This window comes from Prionailurus viverrinus, chromosome B3, assembly GCF_022837055.1.
Source record: "Prionailurus viverrinus isolate Anna chromosome B3, UM_Priviv_1.0, whole genome shotgun sequence".
In the NCBI taxonomy this organism is placed as follows: Eukaryota; Metazoa; Chordata; class Mammalia; order Carnivora; family Felidae; genus Prionailurus; species Prionailurus viverrinus.
In genome coordinates this window covers 53,578,053-53,600,301 of record NC_062566.1, presented here as the reverse complement: position 1 = coordinate 53,600,301, position 22,249 = coordinate 53,578,053, and the positions used below count along the sequence as shown (strand labels likewise).

At 43.1% G+C, this 22,249-nt stretch overlaps 1 long non-coding RNA gene across 1 annotated transcript; it reads left to right on the top strand.

Moving 5' to 3' along the window:
* The first annotated feature begins 1,150 nt into the window (after positions 1-1,150).
* LOC125168455 (uncharacterized) lies at positions 1,151-18,369 on the top strand. The gene is made up of 3 exons (XR_007153143.1): positions 1,151-1,510; positions 4,968-4,970; positions 18,359-18,369. It is a non-coding gene; the product is annotated as an uncharacterized LOC125168455 (long non-coding RNA).
* The last annotated feature ends 3,880 nt before the right edge of the window (positions 18,370-22,249 follow it).

The following is a 22,249-nucleotide window of genomic DNA, read 5'->3' as shown; positions in this document are numbered from 1 at the left end:
AGAGAGAGAATCCCAAGATGGCTCTGCACTGTCAGCACAGAGCCTGATGCAGGGCTGGAACTCATCAACAGTGACATTGAGCTGAAATCAAGAGTTGGACACTTAACTTACTGAGCCACCTAGGTGCCCCCACTCCAGTCTGATTTTAAAATAGTGTCTTCCATTCATTCCCAAGACCACACTTGGAGCTTTCAGTCAGGGAAGGATCATCTCAGGGAAGGAAGGAACAAGAGAAATGCTTTGGATAAGATGAGCCTTTTTGGATGGATTAATGAAAACCAAGTCTCTCTAGTTAGGTTTTTTTTTTTAATGTTTTTTTTGTTTTGTTTTGTTTTCAAAGAGAGAAAGAGAGAGAGAGAGAAAGAGAGAGAGAGAGACAGGGCATGAGTGGGGAAGGGGCAGAGAGAAGAAGGGGACAGAGGATCCAAAGTGGGCTCTGTCCTGACAGCAGAAAGCTGGATGTGAGGCTCAACCTCAGGAGCCTCATGACCTGAGATCATGACCTGAGCTGAAGTCAATTCACTCAACTGACTGAGCCACCCAGGTACCCCTCTAGTTAGGTTAACTGCCAATTAGCTAAGGAGATAGCTTGTCCGTATGCTGGAGAAAGTGAAGGTTAATACTTTGCAACAGATAGATAGAAAGATAACAAAAGACAGTTGAGAAAGATGGATGGTGAAATACTGGGCAGTTTTCCCTCTCTCAATATTGATTTTTAAAATTAACTTCCTTGGAGAAGAGCATGCTTCAAATGACCCTAAATTAAGTTATAGCTTTCCATGTTTGCATGCCGTAAAACTCCTTCGATTGCATCGCTCAGGTACAATCTGGGGCGCCTTACAGGCCAACAGTGGGGCAGAAGCTGCAGAAAGATAGGCTCTCTGGTGCTGCCCTGGCACAAGCTGGCTTCAGATCTTCTCAAAGTACAGCCCAGTGGAACGCAGGACTTGGAACCACAGACCTGGATTTGGGTCTTGGCCCTCCCATTCACTGGCCCTCCCATTCAGTGTCTCAGCATTCAACTCAAGCTGCTGCTGCTGCTGCTGCTGCTGCTTCTTTTCTTCTTCTTTTAACGTTTATCTATTTATTTTGAAGAGAAGGAGTGTGCAGGGGGTGGGGGGGGGGAGGCGGGGAGAGACAGAGAGAGAAAGAGAGAGAGAATCTCAAGCAGGCTCCACACTGTCAGCACAGAGCCCAGTGCAGGGCTTGATCTCATGAACTGTGAGATCACGACCCGGGCCAAAATCAAGAGTTGGATGCTTAATGACTGGGCTACCCAAATGCTGTAGCAGGATTCTTTCTGACACTGAGGCTTTTCTTTCCAGGAAGTAACTTTATTCCTGACAGCACCGCTCAGTTGGGTTCATACCTGGAGAACTGAGCCCCGAACACCACGTGGTGTAGTTTTCTACCTATTTTTTACTTCTTTGTCTCCCATATATGGTAACACACAAACATGTGGTCTGATTAAGTGGTCATGAGGGATGTTGTCACGTATGCCTACAGCCAGGTTGCCTTGAGGTTTGTTTTTTTCTTTCCTTAGGGCCGGGAACCCTACCACAGTGCCCTCCAACTCACGCTTTTAAATCACCATTTTGTCACCTGTAGAGTGGGTGGTAACACCTACTTCACAGAATTGATGTAAGCACTAAAAGAATCAAGGTACAGCTTTTGGCAGTTTGGCGTATGGACCGAAGCTATTATTATTGTCGTTAACTCTGGTAGTTGAATGAAGCACTCAGAAATAGCTTTGCCTTAGACTAGGAATTCCTACCTGCCTGGGAGAAGTGGGGTTTTCCATGACACTTGTTGACATTTGTTATTGTCTTTTGATAGTAGCCATTCTGGCTCGCGTGAAGTAATATCACATTGTGGTTTTAATTTGCATTTCCCTGATGACTAGTCAGGTTGAGCAACTTGTCATGTGTCTGTCGGACATTCATATGTCTTCTTTAGAAGAATGTCTATTCAGATCCTCTGCCCATTTTTAAACTGGATTTTCTCTCTTTCTGTTGCTATTGAGTTGTATGAGTTGTTTATGTATTTTGCATATGAACTCCTTATCGTATTTATGACTTGCAGATATCTTCTCCCATTCAGTATGATGCCTTTTCATTTTGTCGATGGTTTCCTTTGCTGTGCAGAACCTTCTGGGTTGATGTTGTCCCACTTGTTATTTGTGCTTTTGGCACCTTTGCTTTTAATGTCAAATCCAAAAAATCATCACCAAGACTAGTGTGAAGGAGCTTGCTGCCTATGTTTTCTTCTAGGAGTTTTATGATTTCGGGCCTCCCATTCAAGTCTTTAATCCATTTTGAATTAATTTTTGTGTGTGGTGTATGATAGTGGTCTAGTTTCATTCTTTTGTATATGGCTGTCCGGTTTTCCCAACACCGTTTATTGAAGAGACTGTTCTTTCCCCATTGTACATTTTTGGCTGCTTTGTTGATATTTAATGATATGTGTGTGGGTTTATTTCTGGGCTCCCTATTTTGTTGCGTTGTGTCTGTTTTTATGCCAATGCCACACTATTTTGATTACTATAGCTTTGAAATACAGTTTGAAATCACCAAGCACAATGCCTCCAGCTTTGTTCTTTTTCCTTGGGATTGCTTTGGCTATTCAGGGTTTTTTTTTTGTGGTTCCATACACATTTTGGGATTGTTTATTCTAGTTCTGTGACAGGGCTGGGATTTCTTTTTTTTTTTTTTCCTTTTATGTTTCTATTTAAATTCTAGTTAGTTAACATATATGGTAAAATTGGTTTCTGGTGTAGAATTTAGTGATTCATCACTTGCATATAACACCCAGTGTTCATCACAAGCTGGGATTCCCTGTGTTGCTTTCTGTTCCTCCAGCTCCACCCTTCACCTCTGCACCCCATCCTCTGCCCTAGGAGACTGGGTGGCATGAGTTGTGTGAAAAGTCTCTCCTGCTGCCTGGTTTCTGGTTGGTTTTGGCCAGTGAAGGTTGTTGGTAGGGAATGAGAGAGAGGGAGGAAAGTAAGGTTGGGAGTTAATTCCTCTGGCTCCCTCTCTGCAGGGTTGTCTTGGCCCCATGATGAGGTAATAACAGAAATTGAGAGTAAGAGTTTATAAACTTTCATAGCAGTTTGACAGGGATATTTTATATCTGTTGAATCTAATAACAAAAAATTGAGCTTGTACTTTATGTGTTTTCAAATATCCTATTTTCTTCTAATAAATTTTGATTGCATTTTATAAAAGTACTAGTCTGAGAAGAGTTAGGTTAAGAAAAATCAACATGGAAACAAAAACTCCAAACCTGGTCTTTCTGAACGACTCTCTTTTTGCATTCTGAGGATCACTCCTGCACAGTCCCCACGGGCCTAAAGGTGGAAACACCCCTATGGATACAAACCCCAAATGACTCCACTGTGCCTGTGGCTCCCCTAATCCAGGCCACCTTTGTAAATGAGCCTATCTTGAATGATCCTAACTAAACTTTGTCATCTGATTCCTATTGGGACCCTGATTGACACAAGGTAAACTAAAAGGGTGGGGAGACATTGAAGGAGTTTACATAAAAATGGCAGGGAATTAATTGTAGCAGCATGAGTGAGGTATGGATGGAGAAGAAGATTCCAGATGATGTGACCAAAGCCAGGGTCAACTGGATTTAATAAGAGATGAAGACAGCTTGAATTAAGGCACTAAGGAAGGAGTGTATTCATGGATATTTAGGGAACTGCATTAGGCAAACAGAAACCACTGTATAAATAGTTCAGGCAGAAAGAAATTGAAGATGGCAGAGGCCGGCAAACTAGGATCTGTGCACCAAATTCAGTCCACTGTTTGTTGTTATAAATAAAGTTTTAGTGGAACACAGTCACACTCCTCTGTGTATGTATTGTTCAGGACTGCTTTTGCACTACAATGGCAGAGTTGAGCACTTGTGACTGAGACTGCACGTGGCCCTCAAAGCCTAAAATGTTTACCATCTGGCTTTTCACAGAAAGTTTGGTGCCTCCTGGAACATTGGGAAGTAGGTATATACAGAACTGTAGGAATAGATGGGGAAACAAACGTCATGGAAAATTACTGCTGGTTTTTAGGCGATCAGGAGGCTGAAGACATTGCAGGAAATACTGGCTCCATTGATCTCAGCTGTCTGACACATCAGAATAGGTGGTTGCCTACAAATCTCTGCAAGTCTCACGTGTGCAGACACACATGCCCCCTACTGCCAGAGGGGAAAGGGCTTCTTTTCTTTTGTTTTTCAGTCTGATGCAAGTGCCCCTCACTCACTGGCAGACTCTAAATGAAACTAGTTGTCTTTTCCCAGCTTGCTTCTTTAATACAGAGGTCAGTATAAGAGGGGCTGGATTCACAAGCCCAGAGCTTTGAGATGACTAGGAAGGGGTAAGGAAATATGGAGGACGGGATGACTCCCAGGCTTGGGTGACTGTGATGGATGGTAATGCCGTCATGGGGAAGGAGAAGAGCTGAAGAGAAGGTTCTGGACAGGAAGAGAGGCATTGCCAAGAGGTTAGATCCCCAAGCCCCTGCCAACTGTGGAGTCGCAGCCATCTTCCCCAATGGGATTTTACTCAGACTCCATCAGTCAGTGATATTCATGGAATAAAACCATAAAGTATTTTTGACATAAAAAATTAGTATTCCAAACCTGGGATTAACATATCTTTCCACAGCTGACGAATATCCAGCCTTCGGGCTAAAGCAGTTATAAATCTTCCTTTGGTGGGTTTATGGGAGACCTTCTAGGACTGGGAAATGTTGGCAATCTCTTCGGCCCAAGGACCCTGTTTTCATGCCTAGTACTGTGAATGGCAGAGAGAGGCCTGAAGCAAAGCAAAGCAGTGAGAGGAGCAGACTGGAGGAAGAGGTCACGAGGCAAAGGATGGAGAGGAGAGAAAGTGGTTGACCTGGGGATGGGTCTCATTAAAATGATGAGAGGTCATCAATCCCCATACGGGACAATGGGAGGACGTGAGGAAGGGGTGTTGGCACAACTGCTGACCAGCCTTACACCTCTGTCTTCACCTCATTTCCTGTCTCAGTTGTCAGCCAGGGCGCTTCCTCCTGGAGTCCATGCTATGCTGTTGACTGGGGACCATACTCTGAAATTTAACAAGACTGATATAAAACTCTCTTTACCCTACCCCTTTCTTATCTGAGCAAATGGAAGCCATGAGACGCAAGGACTTCACTGTGTGCCATTTTGCTCCATCAAAGCTCATTTTATTAGCTTGCTTCCTCCAAATCGGTAATAGTCCAGCTTGTAAATACATCCTTATGTCCTACCTTAGATCTGACTAATTAGTGGCTGTCTTCTGAGGAATGCCTTCTAATGGTTTGTATATGCAAATACAATAGGTGCTTAAACATCAGTAATTGTAAACACACAGTAATTTGAACAGTTATGGTTAAGATAAAAGTTTTGAGTCCAATTTGTAAATATAGAAATGGGTCGTCATCTGTGACTAGGAACTCTGTGGTCATTGTCAAAAGGCCTGAGAGATTTTCAAGATCTCATAACAAATGAGAAGCCTAACAGGGATCTGCACCTGTCTGTTCTCACAGTGTCTTGGAAAAATTGTTGATATTAGGATTACTTTGGAAGGCTTCTCCTGGTTCAGCCCTGTGATATTTCTGGTTGGGAGTAAAAGAAAATGGAGAAATGTATTAGTCCAAATCCTCTTATTTTCCAAGTAGCAAAAAAGCAATTTATTGGCTTATACATCTATAAACCTGAGAAGGAGTTCAGGCATGGCCAGATCCAGAGGCTCAAGGTGTCCCTCTCCCTTTCTGGCTTTCCTTTCTTTGTTTTGGTTTCCTCCTCGGTACCACCTCACAAGCAGACTAAGAGGCCCCAGGCAGCATCAGGCTTACCTACTCCTTAAAGCAACAGTCCCTCTTTTCTGACTGTGAAGATGGTAAAAATCTGCTAAGAGATTTGATGGTCCAAGCTGAGGTTGACTTTTCTTGAACCAGTCACGTGCCCACTCTTAGGGAAGAGGACTGTGTCAGCTCTGTGTAAGTTGATTTGGGAGGGGAGAGGATTGATTCTCCAAGCAGATGCTAAGGTTAAAAACCTAGTTTTATTACAAGGATAACAAGGTGGACACATCCTGTATTCTACTCCATCGTCAACTTTAATCTATTCATTCATTCATTCTGCAAACACATATGCATGTGGCCTGGCCAGCTGCGGGGGTCACCAGGTGAGTTAGATGGATTCCTGTCCTCTTAAATCTAAGGGAGGAGCTTGAACCTAAGGGATCCTGAGTTCCTAGGGAGGATCCTCTTGGATACTTGCAAAGCATCCTACTGACTAGGAAGGGGGAACCTTAGCTCCTCCAGGAAGCCTGCTGACACCGGGGGTTCCTGCCAGCACCTGCCAATAACGGCCCTTTCAGCTTCATGGGGCTCCTCAGTGGGTTCTGTGACCCAAACAATTAAGTAATGGCTGGTGGAGAGCGAAAGGGGAGCGCGCTGCTGGCTCTCCTTCTGCCTGGGCTGTGGGCGCCCCATGCAGGAGGACTGGAGCACTTGCGCGCCGAGGACACCTGCGGGTCTCCGCTGGCTTCTTCCTGATCTTGTAACAAACTGGGCCTAGAAACGCTTGGTTTGAAGCGATGCCAAGCTGTGTATGTTTACCACCTGCGCCTCATTAACTGGCGGCGCCATAAGCGCCTTGTAAAGGAGCCCAAACTGACGTCACGTGGAACCCGGGCCCGTCTCTCCAGCCACTTGGCCCACCAGGGCGCCGCGCTCCCTGGCCTTGACACTTTCCTGCTCAGGTGAGTTTGCTCAGCCACGGTCATAGTCACAGTCCTCTTCAAAATAGTATCAACTAGACACCCGGCTAGGCGCTCTGCATCCAATTTCTTGTTTAATATTCACAATCACCGTACCCGAGAGCGTTTTACCGACGACAGAGGCTTGAAGAGAAGTAACTGGCCCAGCTCACGTGGTTAGGAAGCGACAGGGTCAGGCCAGAGCCACAAGAGGGCGCGCTCCTCATTTTTCCATATTGTTCTACGGTTTCGCTTTTCCTGGGGGAAACCGACGTTGTATTTTGACTCCGGTAAAAATCCACGTGAACACCGTACGCATGTATGTATGCGTATGTATGTATATGTATGCATGTATGTATTGGAAGGACAGGGCGGCATTGGGAAACGGGCTGCAGGTACTGTGAGCACATTTCTGGAACAGAACATTATGCTGCATCTGTTGTGACAGGAGGCAGAATTTTTGCATTAGGCGTCATGTACCATTTGGGAGGTTGGTCATCAGTACCATATGGGGCGAAACTGTAAAGCTACCAGAGGCTTTTGTGAATTATGGCTGGCAAGCCACATCGTGTATGTATGCATGCAAGCTTCCACACTTTTCTAGATCTTCCTTTCATGTTAGTCCTGGGCACTCCCTTGCCTTGGTAACATTTGGAATTAAAGTCTGGAGAGGCTGTTTTCCTCTGCCTGAGGTAATCTAAAGGCTCCAGTCTTCCTTTTTTTCCACCGCTCTCTCGCCCCTCCCCGCCTTTCCCCTTGTTCCCAACTCTTGGTCTGACTGAAGCTTCTGTACGTTTCAGTTGTACTTACTCTTTAAAAAAAAAAAAATTGAGTATGTAAATATTTATTTTGCATACCCTCTGTTTTTATCAATAACACAAAGGAATATATAGACATATACAATCTGCCCTTAAAAATATTTCTTAATTAATTTTTTTATTGAAGTATAGTTGACACATGATGTTACATTTGTTTTAGGTGTACAATGTAGTGATTTGACAACTCTGTACCTTATGCTGTGCTTTCCACAAGTGTAGTTACTGTTTCATTAAATTATTATTAAACTACTATTACTGTAATTATTATTAAATATTACAAAATACCATTGACTATATTCTTTATGCTATAGCTTTCATCCGCGTACCTCCCACCCCCCACCTTCACCTAGTTTGCCCACCCCCCAGCACCCTCCTTTCTGGCGACTACCAGTTTGTTTTCTTTTTTTGTTTGTTTTTAATTTTTTAAATGTTTATTCATTTTTGATATAGAGACAGAGTGTGGGCAGGGGAGGGTCAGAGAGGGAGACACAGAATCCGAAGCAGGCTCCAGGTTCTGAGCTGTCAACACAGAGCCTGACGCGGAGCTCAAACTCACAGACTGTGAGATCATGACCTGAGCCCAAGTCAGATGCTTAACTGACTGAGCCACTCAGGCGCCCCTACCAGTTTGTTTTCTGAATTTATGGGTCTATTTCTGCTTTGTTCCTTTTTTTTTTTCCCTCATATAAGTACAATCATGTGGTATTTTTCTTTCTCTGTAGGGTTTATTTCACTTAGCATAATATCCTCTATGTCCATCCATGTTGTCATAAATGGCAAGATCTCATGCTTTTTTTATGGCTAATATTCCATTGTGGGTATATGTCCAACTTGGGTTGCTTCCATATCTTGGCTACTGTAAGTAATGTTGCAAAAAACATAGGTATATATTTTTTGAATTAGTGTTTTTGTTTTCTCTGGGTAAATATCCAACAGTGGAATTACTGGATTGTATGGTATTTCTGTTTTTAATATTTTGAGGAACCTCCATACTATTTCCCATTATGCCCATACCAGTTTACATCCCCACCAACAGTGCACAAAGGTTCCTTTTTCTCCACATCCTCACCAACGCTTGTTATTGTCTTTTTGACACTAGCCAGTCTGACAGGTATGAGGTGATATCTCATTGAGGTTTTGATTTGCATTTCCCTGATGATTAGTGATGTTGAGCATCTTTTCAGGCGTCTTTTGGCCATCTATATATCTTTGGGAAAATGGCTATTCAGGTTTTCTATCCATTTTTGAATTGGATTATTTGTTTTCTTGGTGTTGAGTTGGATAAGTTCTTTATATATTTTGGATATTAACTCCTTTATTGGATATATGACTTGCAAATATCTTCTCCCATTTGATAGGCCTTTTCATTTTGTTGATGGTTTCCTTTGCTGTGCAGAAGCTTTTTATTAGGTGTAGTCCCAATAGTTTATTTTTTAATTTTTTTAATTAATTTTTTTAAACATATATTTATTTTTGAGAGACAGATTATGAATGGGGGGAGGGGCAGAGAGAGAGAGAGGGAGACACAGAATCTGAAGCAGGCTCCAGGCTCTGAACTGTCAGCACAGAACCCGATGTGGGGCTTGAACCCACAAACCATGAGATCATGACCTGAGCTGAAGTTGGATGCTTAACCGACTGAACCACCTAGGTGCCCCCAATAGTTTATTTTTGCTTTTGTTTTTCTTGACTGAGGAGATGTATGTAGAAAATGTTGTGAAGGCTGATGTCAAGGAAATTACTGCCTATGTTTTCTTTTAGGAGTTCTATGGTTTCGGGTCTCACATTTAGGTCTTTAATCCATTTTGAGTTTATTTTTGTGAAGTTCTACTTATTCTTCACAGAGGGGAATATTGGTGTTGGGAAAGGCCATTTCTGATTGCCTCATTTCAATAGGCCCTTTCTGATTATAAGTATTGCAATCTAGTCTCTAATTATCAATTGATTTAAAGTGACAGTTTTTAAACCTTCATTAAAGAGGTTTGTATACAGTGATCCCCCCCCCCCCCCCCCGCCCCAAACACCCCTTGCCCTGACACCAGACTTGAGGCTTCTGGAGGGCAAATACCCTGTCTACTTTATGCATTGAAGCCTTACCGTATAGCTGTGTTCGGTGTTGACACCAGGTAAGTGCATATCTGTGGTTTCCAAACCTGGTGGTACCTCAGAATCAACTTTTTCTCTTTTTAAAAGGCTTTGCTTGGGGATTATGCCAAGATCAGTTTGGGCCGAAGCCTGGCAATCTGTGTTACCTGAAAAAGTGGTCCGCATCCCTGTGGCATCCACCCCTGCTGCACTGATGTCTCCCTCCGGCTTGCATCATGGCTTCATGAGGTGGGATGGGGTGAGGGGTTCTCTATGACACTGGGAGAAGAGCTTGAGTCTGTGGGTAGGGGGTTGAACATGGATTGCTGTCACACTACTGCTCCACTCAGAAGTGGACCCTGTGGTGAGAGAAATCCTTCTGATGGGCTGAGCTGTGAGCAGTACCCTTGTTGGTCTATTTTGTATGGAAGGAGAGATAGCCTGAGGTACTTTACACAGACTCCTAGGCAGTGGTGAATACTTTGGTTAGTGTGGAAGGAATAGGTGTGGAAGATCTGAGGCCAGGATTCTGGAGAAGCCTTTGATTGAACCAGAGGAGTGGTCACAAAGCATGTAGATCTTTATGTTGACCATCAAGACCCAGCAGAAGGGTCACTCCACAACAAGCTAGACGAGGTGACTCACCTGGTAGATGTCTGTCAGCCTCTGCCCTTGGTCACCGCAGTGCTCACACGATGGGTCCATGGATGGTGGAACTTCGGTAGCAGGGATAGAGGCTCTGCATGGGTTCCTTCTGACCCAAACTGGTCCAGTTACTGTCACTGCTGAATATCCAAAGTGGTGGTGGCAGAGACCAAAAATGATCCTTCAGTGCGGTACTACTTCTTAAGGAGTCCAGCTAGATTTGCTGTCAAGTTGATGCCACCAGGCCTCTATCACACTGCAGGGGACAGTGATCCATCATCCTTTATGGAACTGATTCCCTCAGATACCTGTTTTCTTTTCCTGTGCCTCTGCTAGTATCATCAAGGGTTCACAGAGTGCCTGCTTACTGACATGGGATCCCACGTTACGGCTTTTCATACCAGGGGCCTGTTTTTACAGTGAAGGGAGTGTGATAATGAGCGTATAAGCACAGAATCATCATATGCCATATCACATAGGAGCCAAATAGAAGATTGGAATGGCCTGTGGTGCCTTTTACCCTTCAGCTGGAATCAGCTGGCCACAGATCTCAGTTATGTCGTTGAGATAAAGTCTCCAAGGGACCCAGGGACTCTGGATGCTTATGTTTCCATAGAGAAGGCCATAGGCTAGAGGGGCCAGATGAGTAGGGGCAGTGGTCTGGGAGGGTGTCTTCAGCGGCACGCCAGATAGCTAGGAGTAGGGGCAATGGAAGAGCTTAATGGCGGCAGAAGAGGGTGGCAGACAACCAAACAAAACCCAGAAATAGGTGTCTGTATCCCCTCTCTGGTGGTTCTGACCAATGAAGCTGAGGGAGGACTTGGGAGTCTGTACTTTAAAAAACTCTTGAGGTGAGTAGGGTGCTCACCCAGGTTTGGAAGCCACGTAAGTGTGGAAAGGGGACTGAACATGGAGCAGAAAGAGGCAAATGTGAGTCCTGGCTTGTGTGAACCATTATTAAATGAGTTAATACACATAAGGCACGCAGAGCAGTGTGTGATTAGCACCAGAGTGCTATTAAAGCATCAGCTATTTAAATGTGCACAGAAAAGAGACTGATCAGGGCCAAAGACAGACCTGAATTTTTCCTGTCTATTATTAGCTCTTCCAGAATCCAGCAGTGGGGGCCCAGGCTACCATTTCTTTCTTTCTCCTCCCCCTAATTTTTCTTTGGAAATAACTTCAAACTTACAAAATGTTGCAAATATGAAATAGTGCAAGGAGCCCCTATATACCCTTTACTCAGATTCACCTATCAGGACATTTTGCTCCTGTTTATCATTTGTGTGTGTGTGTGTGTGTGTGTGTGTTTTGGTATTTTATTTATTTTTTTAATTGACATCCAAGTTAGTTAGCATATAGTGCAACAATGGTTTCAGGAGTAGATTCCTTGATGCCCCTTACCCATTTAGTCCATCCCACTCCCACAACCCCTCCAGTAACCCTCAGTTTGTTCTCCATATTTATGGAGAGTCTCTTATGTTTTGTCCCCCTCCCTGTTTTTATATTATTTTTGTTTCCCTTCCCTTATGTTCATCCCTTATATGAGTGAAGTCGTATGATTTTTGTCTTTCTCTGACTGACTAATTTCACTTAGCATAATACCCTCCAGTTCCATCCACATAGTAGCAAATGGCAAGATTTCATTCATTTTGATTGCTGAGTAATACTTCATTATATGTATATACCACATCTTCTTTATCCATTCATCTGTCGATGGACATTTGGGCTCTTCCCATACTTTGGCTATTGTTGATAATGCTGCTATAAACATTGGGGTGTACGTGTCCCTTCGAAACAGCACACCTGTATCCCGTGGATAAATGAATGCCTAGTAGTGCGATTGCTGGGTCGTAGGGTAGTTCTATTTTTTGTTTTTTGAGGAACCTCCATACCATTTTCCAGAGTGGCTGCACCAGCTTGCATTCCCAATAATGCAAAAGAGATCCTCTTTCTCTGCATCCTCACCAACATCTGCTGTTGCCTGAATTGTTAATGTTAGCTGTTCTGACAGGTGTGAGGTGGTATCTCATTGTGGCTTTGATTTATGTTTCCCTGATGATGAGTGATGTGGAGCATTTTTTCATGTGTCAGTTGGCCATCTGGATGTCTTCTTTGGAGAAGTGTCCATTCGTGTCTTTTGCCTGTTTCTTCACTGGCTGATTTGTTTTTGGGTGTTGAGTTTGATCAGTTCTTTATAGATTTTGGGTACTAACCCTTTATCTAATATGTCGTTTGCAAATATCTTCTCCCATTCCGTCGGTTGCCTTTTAGTTTTAGTGATTATTTCCTTTTCTGTGCAGAAGCTTTTTATTTTGATGAGGTCCCAATAGTTCATTTTTGCTTATTTGTGTTATCTTTCTTCCTCTCTCTCTAAATATATGGAATATTTGTATGTACACATTTATATATACATACATACATTTATATATGTATACATATTATATATATGTGTATATACATTTTTTGAATAATTTAAGGTAAATTACATGTATCATGGCCTTTAACCCTAAATACTGCATTACACTAAGTACTAAAGTATAGTACTAAGTGTACTAAATACTGCAATATGGGTAGTCTCTGACATAACTATAGTACAGTTATCAACCTCACAAATTTTCACTGATACAATATTTTGCCTAGTCTAGTGTTCATATTCTACTTTTATTACTGATCTAATGATCTCCTCTCAAGCACTTCCCTCTTTTAGTATAGGATCCAGTGTCATGGGGGGTACTGCGTTTAGTTGTCATGTCTCTTTAGCTTTCTTTAATCTGGAACATTTCCATAGCCTTTGTTTGTCTTTTATGACATTGACATTTTCCCCAGCTTTATTGAGATATAATTGACTTGTATATTGCAAATTGATGACCACCCTAGCATTAGCTAACACTTGCATCATGTCCTGTAATTACCATTTCTTTTTTTGTGGGAAGAACATATAAGATCTACTCTTACAGCAACTTTCAAGTATATGATATAGTAATATTAACTATAATCAGTATGCTGAACATTAGATCCATAGAACTTACTCATCTTCTAACTGTTGCAGAGGTAGAAACCATATACTGGGGGTCATAGGGCCCATTTTCAGGAATGTTAAGATCAGGCTGGACCAGATCCAGAGTGAGTACACAATTATAGTGTTTTCTTTTGGGTCCTGAGAGATGCCTCTGTGGTCCACAGAATATTAGGCTATTATATAGCCTAATATGAGTGCATGCAAGTTATGAGTATAATCTTGCTTCCCTCCCTGAAAAGGTAAACCATCATTTTAATTATTATTTATTTAGCCCTACTCTGAGGTCTCTGAACTGCCATTTCTTCATAATAATAACTGTAATAATAGTATAAAAAACCAGCAACAATAATGATAATTGCCTGTCTCCCTGGGGTACTGTGAGGATAAAATGAGATAATGAGCTCAAAAGTGCTTTGTAATCCAAAAAGAACTATCATTATACTGTGTGTTGCTAAATACCTGTTATTAGCACTTCTCTCTTAGGGTGGGCCTCCCCCCTTGTAAGTTGGAGAGTTTATGTGATGTCTTTATTTTGGACAGAGTGTGTCAACACAGCCTTAGCATTTTCTCCCTCTTTCTTGCGGGAGACAACTAACTTGTAATGAGAGTCTACCATGTGTAAGGTGCTTTATATATACCATCTTATAGTAATTAAAAATAAAACCTTGTTATGATACAGAATCATTGTTATCACTCTTTTTTTTTTCTGAACTATTTAAGAGCAAGTTGCAGATACGAAAACTCTATACCTCTAAGTACTACATGGGATCTTTCCCCCCAAATAGTACTTTCCTTATAGCCACCAATCAATCCTCCAAATGAAAAAAATCATTATTAATACATTTCTACCCAAGTTTTTCCAACTCTCCCAACAATGCCATTCCCGCCCCCCCTCCCCCCCGCCCTCGCCGCGCCCCGGCCTTTCTGGTTTAGGATTTAGCCGAGGATCTCACTATATTTCATTGTCATGTCTCTTTAGTCTCCATCAGTCTGGAGTAGTTCCTCAGTATTTCCTTGTCTTGCATGGACTAGAAAGATTTACAGAGTACTGACCTTTCCATTCTGAAGGCTGACCTTCAACCTGGGTCTGTCTGATGTGTTCTCATGACCAGACTCACGCCGTACATTCTTGGCAGGAATTCCACAGAGAGGATGCTGTGCTCTTGGTGCATCATACCAGCAGGCAACTGATAGTAACTCTTCCCATTAATATCTGGTGATATTAATCCTGACCACCTTGTCAAGTTGGTCTCTGTCAGATTTCTACACCAATAAAGCCACCATATTTTCCCCATTGTGATTAGCAAATATTTGGTGGGGAGATAGTCTGAAATCAGCAATATCCTGTTCCTCATTAAACCTCTACTCATGTGCCTCAGCAATTATTAATAACTCTCTCCATTATGGTTGCCAAATGGTGTTTTTTTTTTAAGTTTATTTATTTTGAGAGAGAGAGAGAGAGAGCGAGCACAAGTGGAGGAGGGGCAGAGAGAGAGAGAGAATCCTAAGCAGGCTCTGCACTGTCAATGCAGAGCCTGATATGGGGCCTGAACCCATGACCTGTGAGATCATGACCTGAGCCCAAATCAAGAGTCAGATGCTGAACTGACTGAACCACCCAGGTGCCCCCCAAATGGTGATTTTCTATGTCCATCATTCCATCTTCATTTATTAGCTGGCATTCTACTGTAAGGAAGGGCTTTGCCTCCCCCCCCCCCTTATTTATTTATCCATTTTTACCTTTAAGGTCTCATGGACTCTCATTTTATTCAGTGAGCTATAAGCCATCACTGTCATTTATTTAGGACTTTAAAATGTTCAGGTTTGGCTAGTGGGACCCCCTTTAAGCTGACTCCTTAGTCCTTTTGACATATCTTCATTAACCTCTGAGTGTTCCTCACTTCCTGACACAGCAGGATATTTCAGATTCATCTTGGACTTGTACTCCTTTATTTGTTTATATCTTTAAGGTCTTATAGATTCCCATTTTATTCAATGGTTGTAACCCATAACTATTATTATTTATTTCATGGTAACTGTTCCTTTCACTTCCATTTTGTCTCCCCTCAAATTCATCCTATACTTTCACCAGATCAATCTTCTAAAAGCTTAGCTACTGTCATTATCTCTTGAACAACCTGTCAGCTTTGATGAGGTAGAAAAAAATCAAAGCTTCTCACCTGGCATTTAAGACACCTCATACTATGTCCTCATCATCCCTAATATCTAATTTCCCAAGATCTTCCTCATTTGCTTCTCAGCGGGTGTCCTAAGTACCTCCCCTCCTCCTATTCTTCCCTCCTTCCTCTCTTCCTTGCATACTCCCTTCCTTCCTTCCTTCCTTCCTCCCTCCCTCCCTCCCTCCCTCCCTCCCTTCCTTCTTCCCTCCCTTCCTCCCTCCCTCCTTTCCTCTCTTCCTTCCTTCCTTCCTTCCATACTGTCTCCCTCCCTCTCTTCCTCCCTCCCTCTCTTCCTCCCTCCCTCTCTTCCTCCCTCCCTCTCTTCCTCCCTCCTTCCCTTCCTTCCTCCCTCCCTTCTTCCCTCCCTCCCTTCCTTCCTTCCTCCCTCCCTTTTTCCCTCCCTCTTTTCCTTTCATTCTCCCTTCCTCCCTCCCTTCCTTCCCTCCCTCCTTCCTTCCTTCCTTCCTTCCTTCCTTCCTTCCTTTGTACTTATATAGAAGCTATAATGCGCCAGGCTTAGTACCAAGAACACAGCAGTGAATGAAACAAAGTTCTTGCTGTTGTGTAGCTTGTCATGGAGACAGAAAGTAATCACAGAAATACATATAAATCAGGTGATAATAAATGTGAGAGAGCAAAGCAGGATAACGAGACAGATAATGAGAGTAGATTTTGTGTGAGTGAAGGTGTTATCTGTCCCTCTTTCGACCTATGTGTGTGTGTGTGTGTGTGTGTGTGTGTGTGTGCACAGTTGTGAGTGCTGTTTTATGGAGGGCACATCTAGTACCTCCATGACTTTGCTTGTGCCATTCTATTTCACAGACCGTCTCCTGTTGACATTTGAGCTTGAATTTGAAGAGGTAAGATTTTCCCCTCTGCATGAAGTTTTCCTTGCTTGCCCAAACACAGTGACCTTTCTTCTTCTAAGCAAATAAAACTTGGTAGAAAACATGGATCTGTATATTAAAGCACTTTCTTTATATTAAAGTGATAAAATTATACCAGGCAGTATAAATAGGGCAAGGTTTTTTTTTAAGGTTTATTTATTTTTGAGAGAGAGAGAGAAACAGAGTGTGAGTGGGGGAGGGGCAGAGAGAGAGGGAGATACAGAATCCAAAGTGGGCTGCAGGCTCTGAGCTGTCAGCACAGAGCCCGACGTGGGGCTCGAACCCATGAACTGTGAGATCATGACTTGAGCCAAAGCTGGATGCTTAACTGACCGAGCCACCCAGGTACCTGTAAACGGCATAAGTTTTCAAGGTTAAGAGCTAATCTCGTCTTTATATTTGTTTTTCTCTCTCCCTGGACCACGTGGTAGATTCTTAACCAGTTAACCAATTAAACATAACCAATTAACCAATTAAATTAATCTTAACCAATTAAAACATAAATAGAATCAGTGAAAATGGATTCAAAAGAAGAGAAAGATGGTAGACTTTCAGGAGTTAGCGGGAAAGTGATTGTAGCAGCCCTTTCCAGAGTTCTGAGCTAAGATCACATCTAATTCTAGCTTCTGTAGGTTTGAACTCTGGAGCCTCTTCTACTAGGGTTTTATTTTCTGAATTTCAGAGATGGCAGATGATTGACTGAATGTTGCAGATCAGATTTCAGGGTGAGCTGCTCTTGACAGTTATTTCTGATTGATCTTACTTTCTGGTAAATCCTTGCAACAAACCTTAGGGGAAAAAAATCACAATGTCAGAATTCAATGCTGTTAGCTTAAAGCAAGCAAGAAAGCAAACCGAGAAGCCTATAATCAATTAGCCCAAACACCTCCATATTATTGGAGTTTTCTAATTTTTCCACCCTTAAATAAACATAGAAACTGCCAAGTTTAAAGTTTAGGTTAGATACTTTCTGCCCTGTGTAGGTACCTGAAGTGTTCCCCAGATTGTTTCTGTTTTTTCCGTGCTGCTTTTGAAGAGGGCCAAGATGAATTGCACCGATAGTGCTGTAGGTGGCGCTGTGTACTCAACGCGTGGTGGTCCCCGCGTCTCCAAGATTTTCATTTGGAGATGGCGTCTGGCATCTTTTTAGTTAAACTTGATCTATCTTCTCAGCTTCTGTGGAGCAAGTCTGAGAAACAGATTAGCCGATTTCTGACCCTAAACGGAAGGTCAGCCGTTTTGTGCTCAAATGTAGCATTCACCCCAGGCTGGATCATGTCCCGCGCTGGGCTTTGGAATTACGCCCATAAGCTATGAAAATGACCCTGAGGTGTTTCTTCCTAGCCTCTGCCTAACCGTCTTTTCTGGGTTTTGTACTCGGAAGCAGACAGTGCATTAGAGTCACATTCTACATTAGAGTCACATTCTAAGCCCATGAGGATGGAGGAGTTGGGTTGAACATAACTCATCAGCTTTCTTTTAAGCAGCAAGGCTGCTGCTTGGTGTTTTAGGTGGCATAGCTCAATTTCTAAATCCAATATTGCCCTTTAAAGGGGGCACCTTAATCAAATGAGGCTTTTATTGCTCCATCCTTGCTCCCGAGTCCTGTAGCTTGTTGTTTGTTGTTAAAAACCCTCATGACCATTCAGGAAACTCAGTCTCAGATGTTATGCATGCTCTGTGATTGTATACGCAGAGCACCTAATAACAGGGTGCTGAGTGTATCATTTGTCAGCCAAGCTGCAGGATCTCAAATTCCTTAATTAAACTTGCAGGTTTCAGGTTTCAGAAAATGAACCCATGTCTTATTTTTATAGAATTTGAACATGTAGAACTGAGAGAATTGGAAAGCACCTTAGAACCATGTGCTAGATGACCTTCTAGTATATTACAGTTCTAATTCCCTAAACACATTCACTAAAGGCATGTGTAACTTTAAGTGTCTCTTATATTTTTTTGCACTGAAGGGAGTGAGGTGACACTTCCTGCCACATTTCTATAATGAAGTTATTAAAGTCAAATTTGATTATTTTTATTTTTTCCTGTTTATTGTTTTCCGATGACTTCTCTTTTCACTTGTCACCAGTAGATGGCTCTATGGCACTCCTTGAATTGACAGGACTTAGTTTGGTGCCATTAAAATATATGAGGTTAATTCACTTCTGCCCTGGCCAGTGGGGAAATCTTGAGCTGTGTCATTCAGTCCCACAGGTGAGGAGAATGGCAGATGAAGGCTTCCCACCCCTGAGCCCCCATCACCATCTCTACCCTCTGTGTCTGGATTTTTGGGGCCTTAGGTTGTGTGTGTGTTTAGAGTGGGGTGGTGCACTGGAGCAGTCAGATATTAAGTCTGGTGCACCTGGGCAGCAGTCCTTCTGGATGGTCAGTGGGCAGTGTGCGGGCTGCTGTTGATTACAGATCACCCCCAGATGGCAGAGGACAGGATGGTTAGCATGGCTGCTCTAACCTGGGTGTAGAGTGCCTACATGAATGGAAAAAATTCTGGGCCATTTGTGAGCATGAACTCCGCTTCCATTGGTTTTCCTGGTGCTGCTTGAATGCAGGGGACCACGGGGGCACATCTCTGGATGTTTCCCTGTGCTTCTGTCCACAAGTATCTCCAAGTGAGGGCCCTTTGTCAGTTCCCCACATCACTTCCCTTTCATCACCTTTCCCTCCCCCTTCCCCATCGCTCACTCTGCTGTTGGAGAAGACTCACCCTACGGGTGTTTGTGCCCAGTCACAGGTTTTTCTAAATCTTTTTGTTTTACTCTTGTGAAGTGGAGATTGCTGGTGCTCCCTCACACCTGGCCTTTCTATCCTTCCTGAGCACATGGGAAGGTGAAGCTTTCTAGCCTCTCTTATAGTTAGGTGGGGCCATGAGACTTGTTCTGACAGAAAATAGGAATGGAAATGGCACTTAACTGGTTCCAGGCAGTATGGACTGAGGCATGTACCGACCAATCCCCCACCCCTATTCGTATGTTGAAATCTTAACACTCCAGTGCCTTAAAATGTGACTCTATTTGGAGATGGGACCTTTAAAAGGATAATTATGGTTGGGACACCTGAGTGGATCATTTGGTTAAGCATCCCACTCTTGGTTTTTGCTCAGGTCACAATCTCATTGTTCGAGCCCTGCATTGGGCTCTGTGCTTAGTGTGGAGCCTGCTTGGGATTCTCTCTCTCTCTCTCTCTCTCTCTCTCTCTCTCTCTCTCTTTCTCTGCTCCTCCCCCTTCACACATGCACACAAACACACTCTGTCTCTCAAAATAAATAAATAAGTAACTTAAAAAATGATAATTATGGTCAAATGAGATTGTAAGGGTGGGGCCCTAATCCAATATGAATTCTTGTAAGAAGAGCAAGAGAGACCAGGGATGTGCACGTATACAGGAAAGATCATAAGGAGGACACAACAAGAAGGTGGCCACTTGCAAGCCAAGGAGAGAGGCCTCAGGAGACACCAAACCTGCTGACAACTTGATATTAGATTTCCAGCCTCCAGAACTGTGAAAAATAAATTTCTATTGTTTGAGCCACCCAGTCTGTGGTATTTTGTTATGGCAGCTCGAGCAGACTAATACACAGGCTGAGGAATTTTAAATTGAATTAATTTTTTTTAATGTTTATTTTTTTTAGAGGGGAGGGGGGAGAGGCAGAGAGAGAGGGAGACACAGAATCCGAAGCAAGCTCCAGGCTCTGAGCTGTCAGCGCAGAGCCTGACGTGGGGCACGGACCCATGGACTGTGAGATCATGACCTGAGCTGAAGTTGAACACCCAACTGACTGAGCCACCCAGGTGCCCCTAAATTGAATTTTAATTTTAAAGTGAGCTCCCCAGTCTCTCCGTTCTTTTGCTGCACTGACCTTCAAGATTGTGTGTTCCAGGTGATGGAAGGCCCAACCCAAATAAGTTTTCTTGTGCCAAGCCACTGATGTTTCTGGTTTGGTTTTGCTGTGGGATAGCCTAATATTAATCAGGCAGACTGATTCAATCTGGACCTTGCCTTTTGAATACAAAAGCTGAGCATCTGACCCTTTGGATCTGCAGTTCTAGGGGATGAATCCTCCTTGAGGCAGCGGATGCTTTGTGTCTGAATGCGTGAATGGGGCTGAGCTCACAGGGTAATTGGGAATATGGAGGTGAAAAGAATTGGTTAATGCATCAAAATATTCTGCTGCTGCAATTATATAGGCCCTCAATGGACCAAAGAGGGTTCCTCTTAGTGTTCAAGCTGTACCCTCCAGGGTTCAGAGATTTGCTAAGATGCTTTTGGTGGGTGTCACAGGCAAGGTGAGCCTCTGGCTTTTTGTCTTTAATTAGAGCAACGCTACTTTTATCTGTTCTCGGTTCTGTGTGAGACTTAATTTAAATGAAGAGTTCTGTTGCTAAAGAAATTTAAAAAATCACTGTGGTAGTTCCAAACAGTTAAATAATTACAGATTTTATGAGTATATGCAGTCTTTGTAGCTTGGAGTTTTGTTTGATTCAGGCAGAACACTATATGGATGGGTTCAAGGTCATGGTTCTCGGTTTAGCTAACTTACTCCATCCTCTGGGTGTCAAAAAAAAAATCTCTGACTCACGGAAACAGATTTGTACAAAGGAGAAGATTTACTTATTGTGGGCCTTCATGTATTATTTTATGTTTAAAAAGGTATTTATGGGGGGCACCTGGGTGGCTCAGTTGGTTGCTTGCCCGACTTCAGCTCAGTTCATGATCTCACGGTCATGAGTTCAAGCCCTGCATTGGGCTTGCTGCTGTCAGCTCGGAGCCTGGAGCCTGCTTTGGATCCTCTGTTCCCCTCTCTCTCTGCATCTCCCCCACTCTCTCTCACTCTCTCTCAAAAATAAATAAGCATTAAAAAAAAGATATTTATGGAAGACACCAATGGCACATAGTGCTGCAGCAGTGATACTAAAGCCTGGAATATATGGATTACACATGCCGTTGTCACTCCCCATCCTGTGCTTACAGCAGACATTGCTAATTGATCACAGAACTAATTGCTGAGAGCCTAGATTTAGTCCTGCAGTTCTTCTCAACACAGTGCTTGAGGCAGCCTCTTCCAACTAACTGGTGTTAACACATGAAATCAGACCTCTTTTACCATCTTTATGCATAGTCAGTAATGATTGGGATTCATTATCTATGTCTTTGAATGCTGGGTTTTAGAGTTGTAATAAGGTTGGTACCTGAGTGGTCAGTGCTTCTGGAAGCCCACAGTGGCCATGCTGATTTAAATTTAAATTTGAGGGGCACCTGGGTGGCTCAGTTGGTTAAGTGTCTGACTTCGGCTCAGGTCATTATCTCACAGTCTGTGAGTTCGAGCCCCGTGTCGGGCTCTGTGCTGACAGCTCAGAGCCTGGAGCCTGTTTCGGATTCTGTGTCGCCCTCTCTCTCTGACCCTCCCCCGTTCATACTCTGTCTCTCTCTGTCTCAAAAATAAATAAACATTAAAAAAATTTTTTTTTAAAATTTAAATTTGAAATGTGTTCTAGGTAAAGGTCCTGTTGGGTTTAAGTATTTGAAATGAGAATGTATGGGTCAAGATCCTGGCTGGTAACAGGCACATACTCAAAGTGATGACGCTGCAGAGAACTTACTGAAGGGGCTATGACAGACTTCAGGGTGGCATCAAGGAACCTGAGAGGGATGGTGAAGCATCCAGGTACATTCCCAGGTACGAGGGAAAATAAATTCTCGTCTGGCCTGAATGCAAACAGAAGGGACGCTGTTCAAAGATCCTGGGAGGAACTGGAGACCTGGAAGAGGGCCAGGCCTTAAGCTGAGGGGCACAAGTGGGGGAGATGGAGCAGAGAGGC